Raw genomic sequence first — 20,655 nt, 5'->3', positions numbered from 1 at the left:
TTTTGAAAATCTTATGCTCTTGTCTGGTTTCTCTGCTACTCCTCAGTCCCCTTTGCTAGCATACCAAAGGTCCCAATCAAGCAATCAACAGATGTTTATTAAGTCCTTAGTATGTGCCAATAATACTGGCCTCTTCTTCTCTTTTTATATATGCTAAATGAATTCATTAATTCTCAATAGGTTCAATTATCATCTTTATGCAGATAGACAGCTTTCAGATCTATATATCAGATGTACCTTTCTAAATTCCAACACCATTTTGCTGGTTATCCTGTAGGCATCTCAAAATCCACAGAATTCATTATCTTTTCCCTCAAGCCAGCTCCCCATCCTAGCTTTCCCATGTCTAAAAGGGTATCATTAGCCAGATTTTGTAGGTTCCACTCACATCCAATCATTTTGCAAAATTTTTGGCATTCAAGCTCTATAAAAATCTCTTAATTCTGGGGAAGCTAAGTGGCACGGGACCTTGGGAAAGTCACTTAACCTTACTGCCTTGTAAAAAACAAAATCTCTTAACTCTGCACTCCCAAAACTATTATTGTCACTCAAATCTATCTATTCCATTTCCAATCTTTCCCCTTTTCTAAAATCATCTTCCACCTAGCTATTAAAATGATACTCCTCCTGGACAAGTCTGATCATGTAATTTTCTACTGGAAAAGTCTCAATGATTCACCCTATAGCCTCTAGGATCAAACACAAACTTTACTTTGGCATTTAAAGCCCTAATCTGACTCTAATGTATTTTTCCAAACTTCATTTCACATGGCTTCTCTTCAAATGTTCTAGGTTCCAGCAAAATTGGCTTTCCATAATGACATTTCATCTCTGCCACTTAGAATACTTAGAACTTTTTTTCAAACAGTGTCAACTCTTTAGGACTTCTCTGACTCTAAAAAGCCACTGTTGTCTTAACCAAATTTTTACTCCTCCCCCCAAACTCTAAGTTCTTTGAGGGTAGAGGCTGTTTCATTTTTGTTTTGTATCCTTGGTGTCTAGAATGTAATATGGGATTAATGCTTAGTGCATGCTTATTTAAAAAAGGAAATAAAGTTAATTTGGCTGCCTCTCAATGAAGTTATTTTGAAAAAAATACATTTTATGGACAGTTTATTTCCTTCATTTCACCAAAATTTATATTCCCCACTCCCAGTCAGTGTTTTTATAATAAAGATAAATGTCAGCTATAATAATAATAGCTAACATTTATGTAGCTATTGTTTGTATAGCAGTAAATTAATCTGTTCAATCCTCATAAAAACTATGGGAGGGAGGTGATCAACATCTACAATCCCCTACTTCTACAAAGAGGTAGTCAAAGGAGCCAAGATTGAATCATTTTAATTTCTAAGCAATTTAATTAAATCCCTACAACAGTCAGACAACTGTGTTGGGCAATGGGGATAAAAAAAATGTCAAATACTTCCTGATTTCTAGGAACTTATGTTTTGTTGGGGGAACACAATACATACACACATAAGTCAATGTAAAATAGTGCAAAATAAATGTAAAAGAATTGTGACACCAGAGTTGAAATCTGAAGAAGTAGGGCTTCTAAGCAGCAGCAGAATTCATTGCTGGCATAGAGAACATCCTGAGGATCCCCACCTGGATGAAAGTGCAGGAAAGCCATGTATAAACAAGAGCAGATCAGTCTGGAGCACCAAGGGTAGAGAGGAGCATTAATTAAGCCAAAAATAGCAGGCAGGAGTCATTTTGTATAAGGCTTTAAATGCCAAAGAGAAAAGTTTACCTTTAATCCCAAAGGTAAGTGGTGACCATTCAATTATCCCTATTCAAGAGAACTCTTGTTTCTACATTTCTGTAATCTAATCAAGCCCTAATCTCTCTCAAATCCTGTCCTTCATCACCAGTTGCCTTCTGGACATATCCACCTGGATGTCCCCATCATTATCACAAACTCAATCATCATCCAGTATCTACTTCCACACTTTAACAAATCCCTCCCCCTCAAAGCTTTCCTTTATCTATGGGGGCCCCATCATCCTTCCAGTTATTCAGGTTTTCCTAGTCCCAAATTTCAAACATACTTGACTCTTCCATGTTCCTTCAATTCTGCCTCAATCCTTTACTAGAGCTAAAATTCTTTCTGTGCCATGATCCAGCTGTTTCTTGACACATGCTCTATCCCAGGATAATTTCCCATCCTTGAAGGGACTATTATCTCTCTCCGCTCCAGGCTAATGGTTAGCATGGTGCTTGGATTATATGAAGCATGTTCAAAAAATCACAGAATCTCAGCCCTGGAAGGAACCTCAAGAGCCATAGAGTCCAACATGCTTGGAAGGAATATTCCCTGTTCCTGAACATCCTGTTCCTGATGAGTGGTCATTTAACACTGGTGAAGATCTCTGGAGAAGGTCTTAATTCTTGGAAGCTTTTTTCTTTCACTAAGCCTGTTGTTGTCTCTGGCATTTCTATTGATTCCTCTCAGTTTTGACCTTTGGAACCAAGAAGAACAAATCAAATCCCCTTTTCACATGACAGTTTCCCAAACATTTTCAGACAGCCACCACATTCTCTCAAAGTCTTTCCTTTTGGGGGAAGGGGTTTTCCTAAAGTTTATAAATATTATTAAGTATTATGTTTCAAGGCAGACAAAATGTTTTCCTTGCAACAACCCTTTAAAGGATCTACTTTATACATGAGGAAACTGATTCGCTGAGGGGTGAAAAACTCCTAAATCTTCTTGCCTAGGACAAGCAAACCCATTTTGTTCAATTGATCCTCATTTTATTAATTTGAGGTCCTTCATCACTCTAGTCCCCATGTCAGATGTTCTCTAGCATATCAATCTTCTCCCTAAAACATGGTGCCCAGCTGTAGTCTGATGGTAAGATTTTCACCTTCCCTTGTCATGTACTCTAGGTTCCTCTTAATATAGTTTAAATTTATTATTAGTGGTTTTGGCTGACATATCACATTGTTGACTCATGGAATTTGAAGTCCAATAAAATTTACAGGTCTCTTTTCAGACAAAATGAAAACAAAATGAATGTGGGAAAAAAAAGATGGAGACAAGGAAAAATGGATGTTAAATGAATTAAATTTTATAATATAATAGCTTAGAAATATGGCTTTTTATTTATAGCTGCTAAGCAATTTAACAAGGGCTGTTAAGATTTAGATAATTTACTTTGAAACTATCAACTATGACCAATAAAATTGATAAACCTCTGGTCAATTTGATTAAAAAAAAGAAAACCAAATTGCTAATATCATAAATGAAAAAAGGTGAACTCACTACCAATGAGGAAATTAAAGTAATAATTTGAAATTATTTGGCCCAACTCTATGCCAATAAATTTGATAATCTAAGTAAAATGGATGAATATTTACAAAAATATAAGTTGCCCAGGTTAAATGAAGAGGAGATTAAATACCTAAACAACCCTATGTCAGAAAAAGTAATTCAACAAGCCATCATTGAACTCCCTAAGAAAAATCTCCAGGGCCTGATGGATTCACAAACGAATTCTACAAACATTTAAGGAACAATTGGTTCCAATTCTATATAAACTCTTTGGAAAAATAGGGAAAGATGGACCTCTGTCTAACTTTTTCTATGAAACCAATATGGTGCTGTTACCTAAACCAGGAAGAGTTAAAACAGAGAAAGAAAATTATAGACCTATCTCCCTGATGAATATAGATGCAAAAAGCTTAAAATTTTAGGAAAACAATTACAACAAGTTATCACTAGGATAATACATTATGGTCAAGTAGGATTTATTCCAGGAATGCAGGGTTGGTTCAATATTAGGAAAACTGTTATTATATGCAATTATATCAACAACAACCCTATCAGAAATCATATGATCATATCAATAGATGCTGAAAAAGCTTTTGACAAAATACAGCACCCAAAAAGAAACTGAAGGAATTAGAATTGGGAAGGAAGAGACAAAACTCTCACTCTCTGCAGATGACATGATGGTCTACCTAGAGAATCCCAAGAAATCATCCAAAAAACTACTGGAAACAATTAGCAATTTTAGCGAAGTTGCAGGTTATAAAAAAACCCCCATAAATCCTCAACTTTTCTATATATGTCTAGCAAGATACAGCAGGAAAAGCTAGAAAGAGAAATCCTATTCAAAGTAACCTCAGACTACATAAAATACTTGGGAGTCTATTTGCTAAGACGGACTCATAATCTTTTTTGAAAACAATTATAAAACACTTCTCACACAAATTAAATCAGATTTAAATAACTGGGCAAATATCAACTGCTCATGGATAGGTAGAGCTAATATAATAAAAATGACAATTCTACCAAAACTAAACTGTTTAGTGCCCTACCAATCAAAATTCCAAAAAATTACTTTAATGAGTTAGAAAAAATTGTAAGTAAATTCATATGGAGAAATAAAGTCAGGAATTTCCAGGAGCTTAATGAAAAAAAAGTGCAAAAGAAGGTGGCTTAGCCCTACCCGATCGAAAATTATATTATAAAGCATCAGTCATCAAAACTGTTTGGTATTGGCTAAGAAATAGAGTGGTGGACCAGTGGAATATCCTAGGTACCATAGCAGGAAACGATTATAGTAATCTGCTGTTTGATAAACCCAAAGAGTCCAGCCATTGGGATAAAAACTCCCTCTGATAAAAACTGCTGGGATAATTGGAAGTTAGCATGGAAGAAACTTAGATTAGATCAACACCTAACACCCTTTAGCAAGATAAGATCCAAATGGTTATAGGACTTAGACATAAAAAACAATACTATAAGCAAATTAGAGGATCAAGGACTAGTTTACCTGTCAGATCTATGGAAAGGGGAGCAGTTTATCACTAAGGAAGAGTTGAAGAACATCACCAAAAACCAATTAGATGATTTCGATTACATTAAATTAAAAAGCTTTTGCACAGATAAAACCACTGTAACCAAGATCAAAAGAAATGTAGTAAACTGGGAAACAATCTTTACAACTAATGATTCTGACAAAGGACTCATTTCTAAAATATACAGAGAACTGAGGATATACAAAGGCAATTTACAGATGAGGAGATCAAAGCAATCCATAGCCATATGAAAAATTTCTCTAAATCATTAACTATTAGAGAAATGCAAATTAAAGCTTCTCTGAGGTACCACCTCACACCTCTCATATTGGCCAATATGACCAGAAAGGTCATTGTTGGAAGGGATGTAGGAAATCTGGGACACTATTACACTGTTGGTGGAGCTGTGAACTCATCTAACCCTTCTGGAGAGCTATTTGGAACTACACCCAAAGGGCAACAAAAATGTGCAATACCCTTTGACCCAGGTATGTCATGGAACACTATTGTTCTATTAGAAACCAGGAGGGATGGGATTTCAGGGAAGCCTGGAGGGATTTGCATGAACTGATGCTGAGTGAGATGAACAGAACCAGAAAAACACTGTATACCCTAACAGCAACATGGGGGTGATGTTCAACCTTGAAGGACTTGCTCATTCCATCAGTGCAACAATCGGAACAATTTTGGGCTATCTGCAAAGGAATGCGCCATCTGTATCCAGATAAGGAGATGTGGAGTTTGAATAAAGTTCAAGGACTATTCCCTTTAATTTAGGAAAAAAAACAGATATCTTATTGTCTGATCTTGTTACCTCAGACTTCTTGTTTCTTCTTTAAGGATATGATTTCTCTCTCAATTTGGATCAAGGTACAACATGGAAACAAAGTAAAGACTGACAGATTCCTTTCCGTGGGGGGTGGGGTGGGGGAGGGAAGTAACATTGGGGGGAAAATTATAAAACTCAAACAACATCTTTAATAAAAATAAATTAAGGGGGATGGCTAGGTGGCGCAGTGGAAAAAAAAAGCACCAGCCCTGGAGTCAAGAGTACCTGGGTTCAAATCCAGTCTCAGACACTTAATAATTACCTAGCCCTGTGGCCTTGGGCAAGCCACTTAACCCCATTTACCTTGCAAAAACCTATAAAAAAAACCCCAAAAAACTAAATAAATTAAAAAAAAAGAAACAGGTTTCAACCATCAAAAAAAAGAAACTATCAATTATGAATTTAAACTCTAATTCTATATTTTTGAAAACAGGCTAACAGGATAGTCTAGTCTAGCCTAGCCCTTCATAGATAAGGAAACTGAGATTTTTGATAATGAGACTTAAAAAAAGCTATTCCTTTATACTGGTATAATAATTTCTCTTTGTTCTAGTTTTTTTCTGTGAACACTATTAGTTTGGTAGGAGTAAAGTTTCCTTCACTCCAAGGAGAGAAATTTCCTATGCTTATCTGTCCCTCTCCTCTGGAAAACAATACCAGAAATGTATATATTCCTGTAGTTCTCAGGATTGCACTGTAGGGTTTACAGGCAGTTAAGTGGCATAGTAGATAGAGTATGGGACTTGAGAGTTCAAGTCAAGAACATTCAAATTGAACTGAGACATTTATTATTTATGGCAAATCCCTTAAACTTTCTCTTCCTCAGTTTTCTCAACAATAAATGAAGATAACAATAGCACTTACCTTCTAGAGTTATGATGAGGATAAATATCTCTATTCCTGCAACTACCTCCACAAATATAAGCCATTACTATCTGCCTGAATTATAACAATATGCTTTATAAGCACTGTCAATAAGCACCTACTATGTGCCAGATAGCACTAAAGTGATTTTTTTTAAAACTTCTTTTCTAGGGGCAGCTAGGTGGCACAGTAGATAGAGCACTGGCCCTGGAGTCAGGAGGTCCTGAGTTCAAATGTGACCTCAGACACTTAATAATTGCCTAGCTGTGTGACCTTGGGCAAGTCACTTAACCCCATTGCCTTAAATAAATAAAAATTAAAAAACAACTTTTCTACTTCTGCATTTTTTTTGTGGAGCCATAGGGTTAAGTGACACGGGGTTAAGGTGCTCTATACACTCTACCACCTAGCTACTTCTTAAATAGAGCTGGGTTCTCTTCTGAATTTTCTTCTATTTCATTTTGATCCAAATCAATCAAACAGAAAAGATTCTGACACAGAGTTGAACCCTGGGATACAAAAGAAGCAAAAACGTCAATTTATAATTTAAGGAGGGGACAACTTGAAAACATGATATAAGGAGAATCTTTACAAGAATGGTTAGAGTATTCATTTTTAGTGACTCACTGATTATTTTTTCTATTTCTTTTGGTAGCACTTTCTATATAACTTAACTCTGTTGTCATGACATCTCCCCCACCCCCAAGTGTTCCCCTGCATGACAAGCGAATTATTTGTTGTTCAGTCATTTGCTTTCTCCAGCTCATTTTACAGATAAGGAAACTGAGGCAAATGAGATGAAGTGTGCCCAGGGTCACACAGCTACTAAGTTTCTGATGCTGGATTTGAAATCTTCCTGACTCCAGGTCTGGTACATTATCCACTGAGCTACCTAATACCCAATAAGTGAATATATAGTCAGGTAAAAGAAACAGATGAATTAGTTGAGTTTGAAAATATGTCTCATTCTGCATTTTCAAATGATTACCTCTCTCTGTCAGAAGGTGTGAGAAGGATAATGCACTGTTATAGAGTCTTCTAGAGTTCATGATTGGAATGTCATTTCATTGATTAAAGTTCTTATGTCTTTCATAGCTATTTTCCTTTACAATATTATATTGATTATATCTTTTGGTTCAGGTTCCTTCATTCTACATCAATTCAAAGAGGTTTGTTGTTCTGAATTTATCTTTCATTATTATTGTGCAATAATATTCTACCATATCCGTAGACTATAATTTGTTTAGGCACTCTGTAATCAATGAGTACTCCCTTAGTTTCTAGTTCTTTGCTACAATAAAAAGTATAGCTATAGATATTTTTGTACATGGGAATTCTTTTCCTCCTTATTTGATCTCTTGGGAGTATGTACTAATAGTTGTATATTGTATATTAAAGGTCACACACAGGACCAAATGACAGGATCAATACCAGATATCTTTCTGAACAGGTGGATATCTTCATAGCTCCACTAGCAGTGCATCAGTATGTCTGTCTTTCCACAGTCTCTTCAAAAATGGTTAGTTTTAAATTGTCATTTTTTTCCTTTGTCATCTTTGCCAGTGTGGTGAATTGTAATGCTGAAACTCTGTTTTAATTTGCATTAAGAATCTTAGAGGGGTTCCCCGAACACAGAGAAATTAACATTTTTTTAGCCCAGGGTCACAGTCTGCATTCCTGTCTTAAATGGAATTTGAATTTGGTCTGGTTTAGCCTTACAGTCCTGGACTGTAAGGTATGTGAGAGGCAGGGATGGTATATTATGTAAACTTTTGAGGTCTGTCAATACCCAATGCAGTTTTATGTGGATAATACATGTTTAATAAATAGTCATGTTGCAAAATTTAGGAAAAACAAAACTACAAATCCATTCAATCACTATCATGTCACCTCTTCATCTCAATAAACTCCAGTGGCTCCCTATTGCCTCCAGGATCAGATAAAAAATATTCTGCTTGACATTCAGAAGCCCTTCATAACCAAACCTCCTCCTATCTTTCCAGCTTCTTATGCCATTTTTCTTCTTTGATCTAGTGACACTGATCTCTTGGCTGTCCCAGATACTCCATCTCTTGGCTCTGAGCATCATCTCTGGCTATCTCCTATATCTGGAATGCTCCTCCTCCTCCAATATAACTACTAACCTTCCTGTAATTCGACCACCCACAACTTTTCTTAATTCTGGTCCTTTCCCACAGTAATCATTTCCTATTTATACTGACTATAACGTGTGTGCGTGTGTGTGTGTGTGTGTGTGCATGTGCACATGTGTATAAGGTTATTTAAGTATTTTATTTCTCTTCTTTTAATCTAGGCAATTTCTATTTTCTATAAATATTCATTTTACTGGCATATACTTGGGTAAAATAATTCCTAATTAGTTTAATTTCATTTTCATTAGTGTATGTTTGTAATGCATCCCTCCCCAATTATCTTATAAACTCCTAGAGGGTAAGGACTGTCTTTCGACTTGTTTTGTATCACTAGCTAAATTTAATACAGTGTCTGGCACATAGTAAGCACTTAATAAATATTTATTGAATTGAAAAATCAAGCATTAAGCAAGGGCAACAGTATTCTTAATCAGATAATGCTACATGGCCCAACTTTTAAGCTCATATGAATACACACACACACACACACACACACACACACACACACAATACACACATTGAATTTGTTTATTTGTCAGAACCAAAGTATGATTAAAAACCATACAAACTTAAAGAAGAACTCTCATTTTACAAACAAAAATGAGGCTCAGAGAGGGATAGGGTGACTTGTCTGATACTTTAGGAGGTTCATGATTTTTATCAGAATAGATACTAATCCAGATGAAATTCCTGTACATCTTATTCTATAATTTTTGTCCATTTTCTTTCCTAAATTCTCCATAGCGGATATACCTAAAGAATCAGATGCTTCCTCTGTATCTTTAGTATCTTAGGTTTAGCAATGCAGAACTATGGATGGTCATCTTTTCTCTTTGTTGCTAAATGACAAAACTTAACAAATGATAACTTTTCTTGTTGTACATGTCAACTTTTTTTATGCTCTCTGACTTACAAATCATAGTCAACCAACTAGCATTTATTAAGTGTCTAGACACAGTAGAAAGAATACTGGGTCTTCGGTCAAGCCTCTGTGTGACCCTGTGTGTGGCCCTGGACAAGTCACATAACAGTTTCCTGACTGTTTTTCCTAATGTAAAGAAGTCAGAATCACAATAGCTTCCACCTCACAGGGTTGTTGTGAGGATCAAATGGGTTAACATTTGTAAAACACTTAGCAGGAACTTAATAAATCTTGCTCCTTTCTCTCCCCTCCCCCAGTTCCCTTTATGTGCCAGGAATTGACCAAAGATATAAAGAAGGCAAGAAAAAATCCCAACTTTCAAGGAGTTCACTGCCTATTGGAGGAGACAACATAACATGTAAACTATGGATAAACCAGATAAAATATAAGATAAATTGGGGATAATCTCAGAGGGAAGATAATCAGATTAAAAAGGACCAAGAAAAATTTCTTGTAGAAGGAAGGACTTTAGCTGAGACATGAAGGAAGCCAGGGAAGCTAGGAGGCAGAGATGAGGAGCAAGAGAGTTCCAAGCCTGGGGAACAATCATGCAACAGGAGTTTGCAACAATCTGTGGTGGGCTTGTGCCCATTATATCTTTCCTTCATTCTCTGCATTAAATATAATTTGATTTTGAGTTAAAATGTAAGCTTCTTTAGGGTAGGTATTCTTTTGTCTGTCTGTCTGTCTGTCTGTCTGTCTGTCTGTCTGTCTGTCTGTCTCTCTCTCTCTCTCTCTCTCTCTCTCTCTCCCCTGTGTCTAGGATAGTACTTGGCATATACGAGGTGCCTAATACGTTTACTTATTGATCATAGTATTCTGTGACTTGGCCTACAGCATTACTAGGAGAATATTGGTGTTACAGATGTGTTTTGGGGAGAATAAGATAGGTTCAATTATCCTAAAGCTATAAACTTTTGCCAAATCACAAGATCACAGAGGATGAAAGATTCAGAGCTGGAAGGGACCAAAGGGATGATCTAGTTAAACACTTTTCATCTTCCATAAGAGGAAACTAATTTAATTTGTCCAAGATCACACAAAAAGTAAGCAGGGGTGGGGTGGGTGGGGGCTGGGTGGAATTTGAATCCACATCTTCTTAGTAAATCTGTTAGACTGAAAAAAATCCTTAAAAATGAATATTATTGAAATTGAGAATTTCCTGAATACTTTTTTTCTCTTACCCTAAAAAAATCTTAAAAATAAAAAATCTGGTTCTGTGACATTTTAATAAATGAAAATCCTTTAAAAGAACATGTATTAAGAACATAACTTGATGCTCTGGATTAGTATTATCCACTGACCAACAAAGGTAGCAGATCAAATTATTGTAATTTCTTTTATGGTGTCAGCACTAGTGTACATGTTTGAACACTCTAAAGGACAATCAATCATTACCATTTCACAGAAACAGTAGCACCTTGCTACTTTAGAATTCTCATTCTTAAAAAGTCACTACTTTATTAGAATTTGAATAATACTGAACATTAACTTTCAATAACATTAGAATGAATAGAAAAGGAGGTTGTCAAAGAAAGAATGCCCCTTAGATACTGGCAGTTTGAGACAAAGTCCTGCTTACCCAGGCAAGTTATGATTCTGCTGTGAGTTAAATATGGTGCCTCACAACCAGCTATAACTACATTACACCATCTATTTGCTATACCAGCTATAGAAAGGTCAAAGTGAGTGGGGGAAATTATTCAAATTTGTAATATTTTATTTCCACAAATAGCAGATAGTAAATACCCACTGAGCTAAGATTAAAATAGATATAACAGTTTTAAAATGGTCTTTGTAAATCCCCCCCCCCACCTTTTTAATATTTACTATTAGGCAACTGGTGACAGTCTATTTTGACATACAGGTAGGACAGAAAGTCAGAAAAGTTAAGACTGGTGCATACACATAGTCATTAAGCAAATCTTTCTAACATGAAGGATGCTGCTTAGTTAAACTTCTTGATCTCTTAGTTAGATCAGAGATATCAAGGTTACTATGATATTAAAAGTTGAAAATGAGGTCACATTGGCAGACTTTGATATGTAGTCACTAATAAGAGTTGAGGGTCTTAGAGAACTTACTGAGTTAGAATTTTCTATTTTAGATAGTCATATTTCCTTTTAACTGTCTAAGTTTACTTTAGGAAGGAAAAGAAACATCTAGTATTAGATCTAACTAATACCTATTCTTTTACACACACACACCAGAATACCCAAGGAGGGTTAGAATTATGTGACTTGCCCAAGGCTGCACAGCTAGGTAATTATTAAATGTCTGAGGCTGGATTTGAACCCAGGTACTCCTGACTCCAGGGCTGGTGCTCTATCCCTGTGTCACCTAGCTGCCCCAAAATTCTGCACTTCAGTTTTTTAAAAAATATTACATGCCAATGTGTGTATGTGTTCTTATTTATAAATTATATAATTATGGATATTATATATATATACACAATTATACATGCTACTATACATACACAATTGTGTATATTATACAAAAAATATAAAAATGATGAGATAAAGATGAAATAATATTTGATCCTGGAGTCCACAGGGAGTCCTTGGAGTTTAGTGAGTTAAGGGAATCACATGTATAGGTGTGTGGAGGGGTGAGAAGGAAGAGATCTGGTTCAAGTATACTCATTAGGAAGCCATTTCAATAGTTCAGGAAAGAGGTTTTGAAGGGCCAAACCAGAATAGAGTGTGGAGATGAGGGGAAGATGGGAGAGATGTAGAGGTAGGCAAGCCAAGAATTGATAATGGATTGGCTATGTAAATGAAGTGAGAAGTTTAGGAGGACAGACTCTAGAAGCATTTCTTTCCCACTTAAGAATTCCCTACCATGCTCTGCCCTCCCCAGTTTGGGGACCTTCAGGTTTCCTCCTCCCCAGACCCTTTCCCTGCCCCCCCCCCCCCCCCCCCCCCCCCCCCCCCCCCGTCAGCTCTCTATTATTTACACATGTCTTACTTCTTTGGGATGTAAACTTCCTTTGAAGGGAGGGGTTGTTTTTCCTTCTCCCTGCATTTGTATTCCCAGTCCAGAGCACAATATTAGTGCTTAATGAATACTTGTTGGCTGTGTATTGATAGGTATCTGCCACAACTATGAGGTGATGTGGAGAGAATAGCTGTTCAATAGCTGTGGGTACCTAGGTAGGGAACTACCCAGAAGAACCAAATACTAAAGGTCAATAGTATAAGGAAAATGAGGAGGGGAATTTTGAGTAATAATAGATAAAAGGGACTGGGGTATTATGCTGTAGGTAAGAAAGTGTGAAGTGCTATTCTAGGCAGGATGGGATGAAACTTGTCTTTCTATTTCTTAATTTATCCCATACCCTTACATTCATGCTGTGGCTCTCACTGTAGACCAATGCTATAGAGATAGTTATCTCTGGATAGCTAGTTAGTTATCTCTGGATAGCTAGTTAGCTAACTAGCTATCCAGAGCAGGACCTCACTCCATAAATTTATTAATCAGTATACATCTTTCCTACTTTCAGATCCTGGAACTGCTCTTAGTTGATGGTATATCTTTTGGGGCAAAGTTGCTAATTGTTAATGCTTCATCCCAAATTACCCAGTGCTTTCAGACATTGTATTTATTATACGAAAAGGGTTATTTGGATTAGTATCATCCACTGACCAACAAAGGTGGCAGATCAATGAACAGGTTGGTTAGCAATTTGTTAGGCTTGTATTTTGCTGAAGAATGTCCTAGAAAAGGAGACCTAGATTTGGTTCCTAGCTCTGACAATGATTTTATGTGATAATGTCAGGAAATAGTAGATTGCTACCGGCGGGGTAGGAAGTACAGAAAAAAAAGTTCTGAAAACTATAAAGCATTCCTCAACTCATGAATGTTCTCCTGAGGTATCTGTCTACTCTTTATATTCCCATTTGGTTTATATAGGACAACAATTCTGGTAGGTCACATTTGGATGACTCTCTCTCATGTCAGTCTAGCTAGATAATGGCTGGACTAAAAGGTTGCTGTCCTGTACATGGATTGGGGGGGGGGAGAGAAGAGTTCCTAGTAGTGGCAAGTTTCCTTATTATATGGTACAGAATAATCCCTATGCAACAATGGTTAAACAGAAGTCCATTTAATTCATAATGTAAGTGGTTTTTGAGGACTTCTTTCAGAGCACAATCAACATTTAATTTAAATTTTAAAATATTTCAAAAGTAATAAGGAATAAGTCTAAGTAATTTTTTTTTATCAAGATGAAAGCTATAATAATATTCCATTCTGTACTGGAAAAACTGGCAAAGCAAATTTTTATTTTTGTTCCAAAAATGAGAGACTGCAAATCAAAGGTTAAGGACCACAATCCACAATCCTTATCCCAAACTCCAGTCTGTCTCTGATAAAAGCCATGAATAAAAAAGTTTCAGAGGACTTTCAGACATTTATAATTAACATAAACATAGTATACCATGGTATATATATGTTGAAGCTTCTAATTATTTTTACTTTCATGCTCAGGCATGTGGCAGTGGGACAGAATACTGTGTGAATTGTCATTTGACCAGTTTTGCGTCTTTCATTTCTGTAAAGACTGAAGGCACAATACATAGTAAAAGTTACTACCACAACTGTTTTAATATTGGCTTAAAGTACCACTAGTATCTCTACAGTAGAAGCCCGCCAACATTTTGGTAAAAAAAAATTCGCTATTTTCAGCTCAATTCTATTTGAGGACGCTTTTGGAAAAATAATTGTCTATCAATATTAACACCCCAAACTATTTTTGAGGTAAATGGTAAATTCTCATTATCTCACAAGTCCATATTTGTGAGATAAGACCTCACTGGACTCATCTAATCATTAGCATTTAACAGTTTGGAGGAAGCTTAGAAAATTCCCAATGAATCTGCTTTGTTTTATCAAAAAAGAAACTAAGTCAGTCAGGAAGGTTTGAAAGGACTCACATCAATTAAGAGAATATATAATTACAGAGAATCACTGAGATGAACACTCAAGGACTTTTCCTACCAAATCTAGTTGCATTTCCATTATGCCACTATGTTACTTGTTTCTCATTGCCTTAGTTCACATGCTGGTTAGGAACAGATAAACCCAGGATTCCTGAGTCACTGATATAGTGCTCAATCTACTATACCACATTGCCACTTAATGTACATATGGTACACTTTTATGGTACATTTTTATACTCTACCACAATGGTCCAAACAGATTTACTGTTCTTGGAAGCTTAATGACTCTTTGCAAGATTTGATGCAATACTTCTAGGAAAGCATTGCATTTAGTGAATAATGATATAGATGACTCAAGTCCCCTCTAATTCCATGATTCAATGATTTACTATAAAGAATTTTTAAAATAGAAAATGTGTTTCTTTAGACTCCTCTGGTAGTAGGCTTGGAGGAAGAATCAGGAGTTTGGGGGGTTGGACTGAGACTTAATGACCTCAGGCAAGAGTTAGATTTATGAGAACGAGAGAAAACAAAACAAGGTGTAACACTGTAACTGCTGATGAACTTGCATACTAACCAGGAAGACAATATGTATCAATATGGAATGGTGAATTGAAACTGGTAGAGGAGGGAACTCAAGTCACCTGGTGGCATGAAAAGATAGCTGAGAAACAACATAGAAAGCTGATTCTGGGCAAGATAAGGCAGATGCTGATCTATCAGAGCCTAGAGTACCAGGATCAGAATCTAAGCTTCTTGGGGGTAAGGAGGGGAAATGGTATAAATGCCCAGAGTACTGATGGCAAGATGAGCTATCTGGAAAATGAGACCTTGAGATAAGCAATTAGCCTGTCAATTTCATTAAATCCTTCAATACAAAAATGAATCTACATTTTTGTGGCATTCTTATTGCTTTAGGTAACACATGTATTTAAGAAAAGGATGATATTAGTAATAATGTTCCACATCTTTAGAATTTCTTCAACAGCTCTTAAACAGTATCTCTCTATTGACAGCTCACTTTCTAAATCTATTACTCAGTATTTTATTAAGGAAACTCAGTCTAAGTAACAGTGTATCCTTTACCAGGCATGATCATTAAAAATGGAAGTCAAGTTTCAAAAGCAATTGAAACAAATTTCAAATGAGAATTACATTCTGCTGTAATGAAGGGTAGTAAGCTTTTCAGTTCAAATACACAGGAATGGAAAATGAAATAATTAGCTTTAGATCATTTCCTCCTTTCCTATTACATTGCTGAGAAGTGATCAAGATGGTCTTAACACAGATGCATTTATTTTTATTGTTACATGCAATAAATCAATTTTATTTTCATGAGCTAAGTCAGTGTTTTCCAAAGCAGGTTCTGGTATTGCTCAGCAATGATTATTAAAAACCAGTTGGAAAACATTTTGATATAGTTGGCTAAAGAAGCTAAAGAAGATACTATAGGATAGGGTTCTATGAACTTGTTTTTATAAAACTTTTTTTAAAAATTCTATTTATTTAAGGCAATGGGGTTAAGTGACTTGTCTAAGGTCAAACAACTAGGTAATTATTAAGTCTCTGAGGCAAAATTTGAACTCAGGTCCTCCTGACTCCAGGGCTGGTGTTCTATCCACTGTGTCACCTAACTACCCCATGAACTTTTTAAAAAAATATTTTGAAAACTGTGTTTCAATATCTCTTTCCTCTGTAATCCTATGCATCTTGTGTTTTTGTGAATATTTCTGAGATGGGATCCATAGACTTCACTGGAGAGTCAAAGAGTACTGTGACAAAAAGGTAAGAATTACTGCTTTGAAAGAAAAAGGTGCTGGAAGTTTTTAGGAAATGAAAGAAAAAAATTAATATTGACTTCAAAATGAGTGTATGTGTATATGAAGTTTTCAATATATGAGTATTATGCCAGTTCCCTTAGTGGCATGTTTGTTTTTATTTCCTTTTATTCCATTATCTACTATTTTATTGGTAAAGGGAACTTTTGGTGAAGAAATTTTCTCTTCTAATTTAAACTTGCAGATATTCTGCAACTTAGTTTAGAGACCTGCCAGAGGTGCTGTAACTGCCAGCATGTAACAAGGCAAAACTCTGAATCCAGGTCTTACAGATCTTTTTCTAAGTAATCTCCATGAGAAATGTTGCAGAGGGAAGCAAGTCTTTATAATACTAAAGTATTCATCAAGGAACTGGCCACATATGAAATTAGTTCCAACTCAAGTATGCCTTCCTGTTTTAATGTGAATATATTTTCACCCCATGAACCAATCAGAAAATTATTGTTTTAGGCAATAATTTACATATCAAAGGATTATACAAGGATATTTTTACAACAGTGATGCTCCTTAATAGGAAATTGAAGAGGAAAGTCAAGAGTGAACTGAAGGGATTTGTACTTTAATATGTCAGAAAAATGGTATCAAAAAATTAACATTAATAATCCTTTGCTTATTTTAAGAATTAGTAGCTAAAAATTTTAAGCTAAATTTTGTTAAATATAAAATAAAATAATTATCAGAATTTTACTTTCATTTTTTCAAGATAAATTTCTAATCACATTTTTTTGCTACAGTTATTTATTTTAATTTTAAGTGAATTTGCTTTAAGTAACCTTTTATGGTATCAATCCTCAGATAAATGAGGATCTTTTGTAGTTTGTTAAACCAGTCTTGGATGATATTGATTCAGTAGTTAATGATATAATAAATACAAAAAAGCTAAATAATGTTCACAAGACAAACATAATAAGGTGGTATATAAGTTTTATTTTAAAAGCCTCAAAATCCCATAAAATCAATGCTTATATAAAAACAAAATTTGGGGATGAAAGGAAAGCTTGATAAAACATAAGCCAAACATATAAAATTGCGATTACAGGTAATTGCAGGTTTTTAAGAATTTATGGAAAATCAAGCTGATGGTTTGGGAAAAAAGAAACTCAAAACAAAGAGAAAGGTGAGCATTTTATTGAGTTTGTCTTATGGACAGCATTTAGTTTTTAAGTTAAAGAATCAGGATGAGAATTAGTTTGTGACCTCTTTCTGCTGTGCTACATTTATCTCCCTAGGTTATATTACTTCCTGGGTTTGTAGGGCACAGATCTATGTTCTGCATTTTTCTTTTTTAAAAATCTCATCATCATTTTTGAAAAAATCTACAAGTTTTGACCTTCCAAAGTTTTGCTGAAAATATAAACCAACTTGAAGGATCATGTAAACTGCCAAGGTGAGTTCCTCAAAGATGTCTTATTTTTTTATTTAAAAGAAACACTCATTTATACTTTAAATAGTAGTGGGTTTAGAATGCATTTCTGTGCCTATGTTTTTACAGATACATAGGAGATGGAGATTTTCTTCACTATTTGTTTAATGCTACACATTGCAAAGATTTGATTCAGAAAAAAACTAGAAAAGTGATACAGGTTTCTTATTGCTCCCTTGGTCATTTTCTCTCAAGACTCACTTCCATTCTAGGGATATTTTTATTACAAATGTTTAAGAGAGTTTGGATTTTTTTAATTTTGAATAATTGATTTTTTTCAGGTGAGGAAAAAGTTATAGCATTTAATTTGCTGAAAATTTCTTTTTGTGGTTGATCTCTTTTGTTTATACACCTTATCCTAAAGAAACAAAACTAACAACTTTTTTTAGGTCTTCCCACAGTGGCTTAAAAGGTGAGCCTAAGAAGGGGCTGCTCTCTTTTTGAATTCTATTTGAGTCATCCATATACTTTCCTTAGGAGAATGGGAGGTAATGAAGTGTTTAAAGTTCTTTCCCAAGGGTTGAAGACTGGTCATAAATCTCCGGTAGATAATGAAGAGTTCCCCCCATTTCTACTCCCCACCCTCCTTCCCCTCCCCCTCTCCCCACTGTCTTGGTTTATAGAAATTAAGCAGCTAAGAACTCTGAATCATGGATTCAAGGTTAGATTTAGATCTTAGTATGTTCTTTCACAAAATTTACCCATAGTATATCCAATTGTTCTAAAACTTAATTATGAGTGAAAAGGGTGCAATTTTAAATATTCAACTAACAACACAAATACTGGTAATGATGAAAAACTATAGATGAGTGCTGTTTCTCTAGGAGATTAGCAAACACTGCTTCCCAAGTGCTCTATCCAGAAAAAAATATTCAGCCTTCAGAGCCCCAGAGAGCCCCACAAACTAGTTACAGCACAACAAAGACAAGAGGAAATAAAATTAAGAGTTCTCAGGGGAATGACAATGTTGATACCTTAAAACATTGTCTTGGTAAATGCTGCCAATGTTTTTAGGTTGATATTTTTTGCCTTGTATTTAACCAGTCCTAAAAATACAATATTCAAATTGACAGTAAAAAGTTGCAAAGAATTTTGTATTTACTTTCATTGATGGTTCTCAAGAGGCTACATGAATACCTATTTTCACAATACCCCTGTGAGGGAGGGCAAACCAAAGCCAAAAAAACAGAGCTCATGTTGTTAACAATAATTAACTTTGTATAATTTGTTTTCCAATTCAAAATATAAGTCAGTCTTGGTTCTTAAAGATTTGACACATCTATTGTGAGAATAATGAAATTTTATAATAAAATTTTCAGTTTAGAACTGAATAACCTTTAGCTCTTTAATCCTCATTTTGTAGAGGATTTTTAAAATAGATTTCAAAGACCAGCTTTGTTGGATTACTGAATCAGAATCTCTAGACTCTAGACCTATATGAACATATTGGATTTGCCACTTTACTGCCAATATATTCCTCTTACAAACTATAATGTCAAAACTGGTCTTATTGGTCTTGCTTCCTGATCCCTCTCTAAAAACCTGCTACCCCTTTGCAGGATATGCTCAAGGGACTGACTCAGTTATCCCAAAGGAGTAAAATATTTTTTCTCTGCAATAATATAGATTGTGAATGAAGCATGTGGCAGCTGTAAAATTTTTTCTAAATGTATTATAATGAAGGTGATACAACAATCAGAAGACCTAAATTCAGGATAAGTTCTTCCACATAAATTAAAGCACATTCTTTAATTTATCTGAATCTCAATTTTCTCATTTTAAAAATGAGAACGATATTTATAGTATTCATTTATGGGATTATTATGAAGATCAAATGAGATAACCAACCAATAAGCATTTACTAAATCTACTATTATATGCCAGGCATATAAGGGTTGGGCAACTAACAAGGACATAGAGGTGTTTGCTGTAATCCAAGGCAGTTCCTTCTCCAAGAATTGACTCTCCATGTCAAGCAATCTCAAAATCAAATACTGGGATTAAGGGATCTTTTTCCTCTTTCTTATTTTTTTTCTGTCCCTCAGGAACTCCAAATTAATATTGTTTTGATTATAATTTCAGTCATTTATTTTCTATTGAGGTTTTATTTGCTCAGTTTTTTCCCTTATTAATTTATTTGAGTTAACATTTCACAATGAAGTTCATGATTAATAATAAGGGTAAAGGAAGGAAGAAACCAATCAGTTTTTTAGAATGCCTTCATCCCAAAGCATGTTCTTGAATTTGTAGAGCTCTCTGTCTTTTTTTCTTTTGGTTCCCATAAATTGTTTATTTGTCTAATCTCTGGGTCTTTCTATCTGGGACACCTTTCACTTCTCTTTCATTATACCAGCCCAGAAATGTTAGTGCTGACTTGTAGGAAAGTGGCCTCTCCTCCCACATGCCTTATAACAGCCAGTAACATAGTCTGTGCTTTCCATTCCAAACAGTGATCTGAGGGCAGGGATTGAGTTCTCCTACTCAGCCAATAGGTGACAAAGCAACATTTTAAATAGTTGGCTCACGAGATATTTGGCTAGCTTTGGATAAATTTTCAAGTTCTTCCCACTCAAATAACTTTTCCTTATAGACTCTTGTTTTTCAAACTTTCAGTCATTTCCCATTGCTCTTCTTAGGACTTTTAAGCTTCCTAACCAATGCTAAAACCACAAGGGGATGACCATCTAATTATAGAGTCTATTATCATATTTCTCTGTAAAATCTCATTTTTCATTACTGATTTATTCAGCTTGTGGTTCACTATTAGCTTTAAAACTAATATAACATACATTGTAAGTGCTTAGAAATTCTACTCATTCCCTATAATAACTATATTTACCTGATTTATTCTCCAAATATGCTTTTAATACCATTTTC

At 35.1% G+C, this 20,655-nt stretch overlaps 1 protein-coding gene across 1 annotated transcript in view; it reads right to left on the bottom strand.

The window, feature by feature from the left end:
• ELL2 (elongation factor for RNA polymerase II 2) overlaps positions 1-20,655 on the bottom strand; it is a 95,099-nt gene that overhangs the window by 35,174 nt on the left and 39,270 nt on the right. The window lies entirely within an intron of this gene.

This window comes from Macrotis lagotis, chromosome X (genome assembly GCF_037893015.1).
Source record: "Macrotis lagotis isolate mMagLag1 chromosome X, bilby.v1.9.chrom.fasta, whole genome shotgun sequence".
In the NCBI taxonomy this organism is placed as follows: domain Eukaryota; kingdom Metazoa; phylum Chordata; class Mammalia; order Peramelemorphia; family Peramelidae; genus Macrotis; species Macrotis lagotis.
The sequence above is the reverse complement of the archived record's forward strand: the minus strand, read 5'-3'. Positions and strand labels throughout refer to the sequence as shown.